Source organism: Schistocerca piceifrons, chromosome 5 (assembly GCF_021461385.2).
Source record: "Schistocerca piceifrons isolate TAMUIC-IGC-003096 chromosome 5, iqSchPice1.1, whole genome shotgun sequence".
In the NCBI taxonomy this organism is placed as follows: domain Eukaryota; kingdom Metazoa; phylum Arthropoda; class Insecta; order Orthoptera; family Acrididae; genus Schistocerca; species Schistocerca piceifrons.
The window spans coordinates 639,603,311-639,614,018 of NC_060142.1; the positions used below are offsets into that span (position 1 = coordinate 639,603,311).

The following is a 10,708-nucleotide window of genomic DNA, read 5'->3' on the forward strand; positions in this document are numbered from 1 at the left end:
CCTTAAAAATATTGGGAGAAGTAATTATCCGATGGCACTTCCTTGGGATTGACCTGAAGTTACTTTTACGTCTAAAGATTTTTGCCCGTTGAGAATGAAGTGCTGTGTTCTGTTTGCAAGAAATTATTCAGTTCGATTACATACCAAGTCATATATCCCGTATTTTATTCATTAGTCGCCGAGCAGGCGCACTGGGCTATAGAGTACCCCGCAATTAGTTTTTGCTAGTGGCAACATTGATTTTTGTCAGAGATTACTCACACATAGCATTCCTCTATTGTTGTCTCGGGTGCCGACTGATATCGTTAGTTTCACTCTGTCGCTCTCTGTGTACCTTTGGAGCTGTGAATCTGTTGGCAGAACGGTACTGGTGTACGAAATAACCTGCGCGGCTCTACTGTTAAGTAAATATATATTTGGTGTACGTGCAAACGTGCATATGTATTTGTGCCAGATCAGTAGTTTGAAAAAAGTAAATAGTTTGTTACATATTGAGGGAAATGACGCCAGAAGACCCACCAGGAGTTGGCGGATGTATCAGATGAATCAGATGATAAACTATACAGCAATGGCATGAGGAATCAGACGAAGAGGTAAAAGTAAGTCAAGAAAATGAGCATGGCAGTCATTCTGAACAAGGCATGATGTCTGTTACAGAAGGTGACAATAGCGATTCGACTGAAAATGGAAATACGGAGTTTTTTTTATCAAAGAGAACGTTAAAAAGTGGAGAAAAATAGAATACTTCAACCAGAGTAAAGGTGGAAATAAGAATATAGTGAAAGTGTTTTGTGGTCCTAGACACAGTGTAGATGACCTGAGTAACGAAGTTTCAGCTTTTCATAATATAATAGACAACAGTATGGCAGATAATATCGGCACTCATACAAATCTACATACACACAAGAAAAGTGATTCATTAAAATACTCTCGTGACAGAGGTGCAAAGGAGACATCACGAACTGAAATACTGCTTTACCGGGATGTTTAAATATGACTGGAATAGAGGAAGGATATCACATGAACGCAACCGAGCTATTGAGGTCTGACGGAAAAGGAATGCAAGTTCTAGGAGCATGTGTAAGATACAAGAGAGTTTTGTTCTTACTCCAATGTATGTGATTTGATGACAAGGACACACTAGCAGTAACAGAAAAACAGCCAAACCAGCTGCCATTCTTTCTTTCTTGCAGCCGTTTGCTCTCAACTGCAGAAATTCGTACAGCATCGGGCACTGTGTGACTACTGATGAGAGTCTACGGGGTTTTCCGTCGGCACTGCAGTTTCGTACGATACATTCCCAGTAAACACGTAAAATATGGAATCAAAATCTTTGCTATGTCTAACTAAAAAACGTTTTTTACAAGTGACTGGAATGTATACTGTGGAAAACAAAAGGATTGCCCTTATCGGACCTCAAATAAGCCGAGTGACATAGTGATGCGCCTGATTCAAAGGTAGCAGTAGGGACGTAACATATAATAAGTGGGATACCAGTTATCCTTTGGCGACATCCTTCCCTAAGAAGCAGTTCACTTGTATGGAAATGAACGTTTGGCGTCATTAGCCGGGAGGCCCCTCGCGGGGCAGGTCCGGCCGCCTTGGTACAGGCCTTATTACATTCGACACCACATTGGGCGACCTGCGCGCCTGATGGGGAAGAAATGATGATGGAGACAGAACAACACCCAGTCCCTGAGCGGAGAAAATCCCCGACCCAGCCAGGACTCGAACCCGGGCCCGTAGGACGGCAAGCCGTCACGCTGACCACTCAGCTATCGGTGCGGATAGTTCACTTGTATTATCACACTGAAGAAGAAGAAAAGAGAAATATCTCTTGAATTTCAGGATAGCAAAAACTGAAAAGATGGTACTTCAATTTTTGGATTTAAAAAAGGCGCCACTCTCACATCGTACGTACCCAACATGTCCACACCACTACATTCTTAGTTCGCCTAATAGATGTTTGCCCATCATACTCATTACCCGTGACAGATTAATCTACCAAGTCCCGTACGAGTTCGGGCATAGCGCGTGCGTTCGCACAAGAAGGTTGTAACGCCGGAAATGCATATCCTCCTATTTTCATCTATTGTACTATTATTTTTTTCCTTGTTTTGTTACCTCAAGATATGACATTTCTGTCTCTTTATATATTGTAATTGTTTTACTGTTTGTATATATATATTTATGCACCCATGTCGACGTATAATTGGTTTGTTTCGTAAATATTATTTGTATTTTTACGCTGGGTCTTGCCTAGGGAAAACTGCTATCGAACGATTACATCGATGGGTCGTGTGAAGAATCAAAGTGTGTAGGATCTTTGGTAGTGTTAACTCTGCCGCGTGGAGCGCGGGCGGTGAGAGTCTGGCGGGAGTAGCGAGTGGAGCAGGTGTTGTGTGACGCTCCCGCGAGTTGCCGCGCTTTCGGGGTTTGGCAGCATGTAATTGCGCTCGACTCGCGATGATAGTTTCTGACATGGTGTCGCGGACGGGAAGCATTAGCTGGCGCACATCAAGAGCCCGTTTCGCCTGATGACCGTGTCGAGAAGAAGGCGCGCCAACATCCAGCTTCTGCAACAGCGACGGCCGACAATGAGTGACTGTCGCCACCTCCTCGATCGACGGCTTCAAACCTTCAATCAACCAACAAGGAAGACTAAAAGCACGTAAAGTTTCAGAACTGTATGGCAGACCTCAGCTTTTCAAATTGTTCCATTTGCCTCGCAAAATTACAGCAACTTAGCATGAACCTTTGTTGCTCATTGTCCCAATTGCATTGCCAAGCAGGGTCCCTTCCTTTTCCGAAATGAACCCGAGTGTCGTTGAAATTCAAACGCCAGCATTAAAATAATATAATTAGATTTCACTGCTTTAATTTCAAAGTTCAGTAGCTGGCTACAATATTTAGGTTACACGAGCACAAATTTAGAGTGCGAGTTTTGTTAGCATATTTTAGCTTACCTGTGACTGCAGCTCAGCTTGGTACGTACTAAATTTTACTATTGTTAATAGTTCAGAATCATTTAATTCAAGTTCAAAGTTAAATGTTTCTAAATTGCGTAGAGTCAAGTTGCTTTTGAAATGATTGTTGAGGTAGTCCAAGACTAACCGTATTTTACTGGATTTCGATGTGCTTCTGAAAGAAAGCTCACTATTAACTTCAGTCACTAAATTAACTTTCGATTTTCCAGTTTTATTAATTCTTTTGCTAAATTAAGTCAGAGTGTAGCGAAATTTATTACTTCTGACAAACTTTCAGTTTTCACACTACACGTGTCAACCTTCAGTTGCCACGCTTCTAGTGTTAATTATATGTGTAATAACCTTTCTTTTTCAGTTACTATAGTAATTGTCCTTAGGACTGGCGACCGTGATTTCCCCCAAATCTCAAATATCTAATTACCGCTAGTTAATTGTTAACGTAACGGCCGCACATTTACTTTCTTTATTAACTTTACCCCTTTTCAAAATTAATTTCCACCAGTTTCATTTGCATTTTTCCTTTCATTTAGATGTAACCCTTTCCTCCCTCTTTACCGATAGATTAACTTCGGTGACGATCGCTTTTCCCAAATTTCCATTAGGTACACGCGGTTTAATTTTTCACTGTCATTAAGGTCGATAAGTGAGGGGGGAGGTTACAAGGTCCATGGCCGGGAAGCCATATTTTAACTATATATATGACGGTAGTATCTGTTCCCGAAAGAACAGTTACCGTGGATGACCATGCAGCTTTGCCAGAAATGAAATGATAATTAAATGGACACCCTAGCTGCAAACAGGCGTTGATGTACTTCAATAGGGACATGTTGAAAATGTGTGCCCCGACCGGGACTCGAACCCGGGACCTCCTGCTTACATGGCAGACGCTCTATCCATCTTTTTTTTTTTTTTTTTTTTTTTTTTACGACATGCGAAATGAATCTATTGATGCAAATAATTAATGCCCGTTACTAATGTGAGGATGAAACGAAATGAAATGTCGTGTGGCTAGGGCCTCCCGTCGGGTAGACCGTTCGCCTGGTGCAGGTGTTTTGAGTTGACGCCACTTCGGCGACCTGCGCGTCGATGGGGATGAAATGATGATGATTAGGACAACACAACACCCAGACACTGAGGGAAGAAAATCTCCGACCCAGCCTGGAATCGAACCCGGGCCCTTGGGATTGACAGTCTGTCGCGCTGACCACTGCTTTTTTTTTTTTTTTTTTTTGGACCACTTTTTTCCCTTAAAAAGCCCAGTAGGAAAATGGAACTAAAAAAATAAATAAATAAAAATAAGAAAATAAAAAAGAAACCTAAGTGCCACCGCCACTTGTCATCCTATAACAAAAAAAATCTGATCCACTTCAGGCGTTGGCTCCTGAGTAAGCCCACCCCAGAGAGCTGCCTATAGACCAGGGGAAGTATGGGAATCAAGGTTAGGGCTATTCGTTGCCACTTTTTCTTATTTTTTTATATGATTACATTTAGGGAGCGTGTACAAATGAGAATTCTAGTAACTAAGTGTTACAAGTAAGTGTTACAACAACAAAGGTGGCATAAAAGAGTAATCAAAAAAATAAAAATATAAACCACTGATGTAATTCTAACTAAAAGGTTCTTCAATAATGTAACTGGTTCCACTTGGAGCCTTGCCATCGTTATCTGAAATCTCCAATAGCGCCTTTGAAGGGCATCTGCAACGGAGGCACTCTGCTTCGCTAGTGCCTCAAGGAAAACAGTAGCCTTGCAGCAGCTTGTCTCTTTCTTTGGTCATGGCTGACAAGGCAGAGCGTTGAGCCGTTAGTGTGATGCGGCACAGCACATTAACCACAGCCTGGCACTCCCCAGCTGAGTGGGGGGTTAACGAAAACGCTGCGTAAATAATTTGCGAAGAGCGTACGGTATTTCGGTGTGCGTTCGAGGGCATTGTGAGCATTTTGTAGGAACCACCAGTAATCAAGCTGCTCTTTCTCTCCGTCGCTAAAGATGTAGGCGACGGTAAGTCCCTTGAACCATGTAAGCGCATGATATTTTGCAGCCGGAAAGTAAGTTTCATCGGGACAGAGTAGGGTCTGCGGGTCAATCATATCAGGTGTGACCCGGAGGTAACAAGCCAGTATCTTCTGTGTTAGTCGCCAAACTCCGGACGATGATGCGCAAGTAAAACGATGTTCATCAGTATCCAAAAGGTGACAATCTGGGCAATAAGGGGAGTCTGCCAGTCCGATAGTGTCAAGTCGCTGGCGTGTGGCATATTTTTTGTTGGCGATCTGATACCACTTCGAACGCACCGTGGATGACAGAAAGTGGTGGTGTATCGTTTTCCACACTCTTGGCCAGTGAACCGTAGGGTACTTGTTTTCCACCACGTTATGGTGAACAGCCCGCAGAAGGTTGGTATAAAAATCTTTCGCCTTCGGTGGACGTGTGGCGGAGAGGTTCAAGCTGACATAGCTGTAATCAAGAATGAAGGTCGACACATGGGAGAGCTGTGGTGCGACGTGGGCAACCGACACCGGCGGGACGTTAGAGGCTGGCATCAGAACCTGTAGTAAACGACCCGTGAGAGAGGTATATTGACTTTTCCATCGTTTCCTCATGTTGCTCATGTAAAGGGCAGCTGCTCTCGCCCTGACGTTGACCAATCCCAGCCCTCCTTTGTGCACTGGGAGGGTAAGAGTGTCGTATCGTACTTTAAAGATATGACCTGCGGAAACGTAGTAACTGAAGGCCGCCTGAAGCCGGCGACCTATCTGCAGCGGTAGTGGGAGGACCTGTGCCACGTGGTTGAGTTTGGATGCTACGTGGAGGTTCAAGTATTCAACACGTTGTAGCTGATTCAAGTCCCGGAGCAGGTTCTGTCGCACCATTGCACGTATGATCTGTAATAACCGTCGGTAGTTTGCTGCAGCTGTTTGACGTACATCTTTCTTGAACGTGATGCCCAAATATCGCAGATCAGAAACTGGTGGGAGGGGAGCGAGGGCTTCCGGTCCGAGACCACGCCCAATGTCCAACGCCGCCGACTTGGTGATGTTCAGAAGACTGCCTGCGGCCTGTCCGTATCGCTCAATCCAGGTTAGTACGCTTTGAACTTCGTCATTGGAACGAAGCAGCAGTAGCAGGTCGTCAGCGTATGTCCTGTAGCGAAAGGTGACGTCCCGCAGCGTGATACCAGATAGGCGGTGGTTAAGGCCCCCTAGGAGTGGCTCGAGTGCGATTGCATAAAGGTAGGTAGAAAGGGGACAACCCTGTCGTAGAGACCTCTTAATGGGTACTGGTCCTACCGTCCTTCCATTGACCTGGACGTGTGAGCTGGCTGCGGTCCAAAGACGCCGTAGGGTGTCGATGAGGCCCGGGGGGAATCCCATACAGTCCATCACTCGTAGGAGGAAGTTTTGGTGCACTCTATCAAAGGCGCGGTTGAAATCGACGGAGACGATCGCCGCTCTCAGACGGCACGCAGAAGCGATCGCTATTAAGTCCCTGCAGTCACCGGTGGCCGTGTGTATGTTGGCTTCTCCCCCCTGCGACGTCTGTTCTGGAGCGAGGATCATCGGCAAAGTCGTCTTAATACGGCTCGCCATAATCCTGGTGAAAATCTTGTAATCGGCGTTCAACATTGTAAGCGGCCGATAGTCGTTAATCGATAGCCCTCCACCTGGCTTGTGTACTGGTATGAGGAGACCTTCTACAAACGCTGGCGGCACAACACAGTCGGGAGACATAAGTTCGCGGAACATTATAACCCAGCGAGGCATCATGAGGTCACGGAAAGTCCGGTAGAATTCGATGGGCAATCCATCAGGTCCAGGAGATTTATTGGCGGCACCTTTGTCCACGGCGTCTTCGACTTCTTCGAGTGAGATTTCCTCTGTTAGTGCATTCACGGTAGCCTCGTCGATAGTACGTGTTATCTGCTGTAACACTTCAGTAGTGGCCTCGTCAATGACGGTTCTTTCCTCGTAAAGATGACGAAAATGATCCTCCACCGCCTTTACTATGGTTGCTTGGGTCGTACATAAGCGACCGTCGTGTGTCCTGAGTTGTGTGATTAAATGTTGACGTTGTCGGCGCTTATCCGCCACAACGTGGTGCATAGTGGGTTCCTCTGCAACCGTTCGGTCGTGCCGTCGCGAGCGGACTACTGCACCTTCTAGTCGACGCTTCGTCAATGATAGTATGTGAGCCTTGATTCTGCTTTGGTCATGTTGTCTCTCCGGGGAAGGGGGTAAGGCGTCGAGGTCCCTGAGTGCCGCGTAGTAAAAATCGAGGGTCTGTCGATGCCACGCAGTCACGTCCTTGCCATATCGCATAAGTGTCCTACGGATTGCTGGTTTGGCACAGAGGAGCCACCACTCCAGGGTCGAGGTGTATCGTGGGTGGCGGCGTTCACAGTCAGTCCACGTTGCTGCAACTTGCCGACGGCAGTCCAGGTCCTGGAGATGAGTTATGTTGAGCTTCCACAAGCCATTGCTGCGCCAGACTTGTTGGGGGCGTAGGTGTATAGTGCAGATATAGGCACTGTGATCGGAATAGGCTTGAGGCCATAATTCGGCGTCCACCACACCTTGTGTGAGATCTTGTGACACATATATGCGGTCAAGTCGGCTGGCCGAATGACTGGTAAGATGAGTGTGGCCAGAGCGGTTACCGTGGACTTTTTCCCACGTGTCGCAAAAGTGAAGTTCTTGGATCATCGCACCCAGTTCCGGACGAGGCATGTAATGTGGGATTTGGTCCTTGGGATGAAGTACGCAATTAAAATCGCCGGCGAAGACGCTATGGTCGTATCGTCCAAGGAAAAGGGGAGCGACATCTGTGGAGTAGAATCTGGCGCGGTCGTGACGTCTTGTGGTACCCGACGGCGCGTAAACATTAATGAATCGGGTGTTGAGTGCCGTAAATGCTATTCCCCGCGCGGAGGGAAGAAACGTGACGTCGGTAACTTCAATACCTTCACGCACTAATATCGCCACTCCGGTGTCTGCAGGGCTACCGGGCGTCACATGTGTGGCGTAACCGTAAAAGTGCGGTAGTGCAGTCGGTTTCACTTCTTGTAGGAAAGCAAAGTCAACTCCCATGGCTCGTATGGTTTCTTTCAAAAGTTGGATCTTGACAGGAGAACTGATCATGTTGATATTCATTGTCGCCAGGCGGTAAGCCTGGCAACGCGTTGTTTGGGCGAGGTTATCCATGTTGAAGTTGGAGAGAAGCGAACATCGGAAGTAATGTCACCCCCCGCCAAACGCGGTCCTCCCTGTGCTGCTTATGCTGCATGATCCGGCGGCGCCTCAGCTGGCCGCGGGTCGGGATCTTGTGTCTCGACGTCCTCGGCCCACGAAGCGGGCGCGGATGTCTGTTCATGTTCCATAGCCTCGGAATGTTTGGTAGTAAGGGACCGGGCGACTTCGCTGCCTGCACTGGTACCTTCCCGCTGCTCACTGTTTCTGTCAATGGGCTGATGTTCGAAAGCTGCATGTTTGTCTGTCTGTTCTGCAAGGTTGGAGTCAGTGGAAACAGCTCCAGCTTCGCGGCTGGCTTCTTGATGGGTCAGTTGTTCTTCCCCGGCCGAATGCGAACCGCTGTGTTCCGACACGGTCCGACGACGGCGCTTTCGGCGTTTCGGTGATCGCTGTTTCCGTACATGGCCTTCATTGTCAGAAGACGGCACTGACTCACGCTCCGCCGGAAGAAACGCTTCGGTCGGTACAATAAGGGAATCAATTGCCATCTTGCCGGCGTCAATGTCTGTCGCGTTCGGTAGCTCCAGAGTCGTAGTACTATTTTCCACCACTGGCCAGGTCGGCGGATCATCCAGGTTTTTGTCCGTGGAAAGTGATTCTTGTACCGCTGAAGCGGTCGGCCGTGTCTGTGGTGTGGAGAACGTCGTGAGCGCCGCCGCGTAAGTCACGGGTAGAACAGTCTTCGCCGCTGGTGGTGCAACGTCCTTCGGTGGGAGTTGTGTGATCCGACGCTGGAGGCACTCGGAACGAAGGTGTCCTTCTTTGCCGCATCCGGAACACGTCTTCGGCTGGCCGTCATAAATAACTATGGCCCGGCATCCTCCTATCTGTAGATAGGATGGCACGTGTCGTTGGAGATCTATGCGCACTTGGCGTACTCCATTGAGTACGGGATACGTCTTAAACTGGGTCCATTTTTCAGCCACGTGTTCGTGTACCGTGCCGTAGGGGCGGAGCGCCGCTACAACTTCTGCCGCCGGGAGTTCAAATGGAAGTTCGAATATGCGGATAGTCCGCAGTCCCATTGCGGCATGGCCAACCTCGACGTTGCCAACATTGCCATCTGCGTGGCAGAAGCGGAGTTCTTGTTTCATCTCACGAAGCACCTTGTCGCATGTAGTTTCGTTTATGAGCTTTACGTAGACCGTGCTACTGACGATCGAAAAATGAATGCCGACAATGTCGGCAGCCGGGATCTTGGCTTCCTCTTTTAAAAAGCGTTCGACTTCGAGCGCCTTTGGTCGGGTAAAGTCGTTCCGAAATGTGAATTTCAAGGTTGATCTTCTGTATTGGTTTGCCATGGTCTTGTAGCGCTACGGCGTCACGTTAGTGTCGGCCGAAGAAAGTAAACAAGGCGCGCGAACTCTCTCTGACAGCGGAGAGCACACACCGCACGTCTGCTTCGCTCGGCTGCGAGAGCCGCACTGTGTGTAGCGAAATTTATTACTTCTGACAAACTTTCAGTTTTCACACTACACGTGTCAACCTTCAGTTGCCACGCTTCTAGTGTTAATTATATGTGTAATAACCTTTCTTTTTCAGTTACTATAGTAATTGTCCTTAGGACTGGCGACCGTGATTTCCCCCAAATCTCAAATATCTAATTACCGCTAGTTAATTGTTAACGTAACGGCCGCACATTTACTTTCTTTATTAACTTTACCCCTTTTCAAAATTAATTTCCACCAGTTTCATTTGCATTTTTCCTTTCATTTAGATGTAACCCTTTCCTCCCTCTTTACCGATAGATTAACTTCGGTGACGATTGCTTTTCCCAAATTTCCATTAGGTACACGCGGTTTAATTTTTCACTGTCATTAAGGTCGATAAGTGAGGGGGTAGGTTACAAGGTCCATGGCCGGGAAGCCATATTTTAACTATATATATGACGGTAGTATCTGTTCCCGAAAGAACAGTTACCGTGGATGACCATGCAGCTTTGCCAGAAATGAAATGATAATTAAATGGACACCCTAGCTGCAAACAGGCGTTGATGTACTTCAATAGGGACATGTTGAAAATGTGTGCCCCGACCGGGACTCGAACCCGGGACCTCCTGCTTACATGGCAGACGCTCTATCCATCTGAGCCACCGCGGGCACAGAGGATAGTGTGTCTGCAGGGACTTATCCCTTGCACGCTCCCAGTGAGATCCACATTCCCAACGTGTCCACACCACTACAAACATCTATTAGGCGCACTACGAATGTACATCAACGCCTGTTTGCAGCTAGGGTGTCCATTTAATTATCATTTCAAGCTTGAAATACTGATGGACTACAATATGATAAACTGGGGAGTTGACATCGTGGATCAATTATGCAGTGCGTACAATGTGTCGTGCATACCGAGGCCATGGCCAATGTGTGACTTTACTCTCTCATGAATGTAGCAGGAATCAGTGCACAGATCTTGTTTTCCTCAAATCCAAAAAACCCACATCATGCAAGAATAATTTTTTTGAAGAATTTA

The 10,708-nt window shown here is 47.1% G+C and overlaps 1 non-coding gene across 1 annotated transcript; it reads right to left on the reverse strand.

Moving 5' to 3' along the window:
* Window positions 1-10,261: 10,261 nt before the first annotated feature.
* On the reverse strand, window positions 10,262-10,336 carry Trnat-ugu. Its single transcript has one exon. It is a non-coding gene; the product is annotated as a tRNA-Thr (tRNA).
* Window positions 10,337-10,708: the final 372 nt, after the last annotated feature.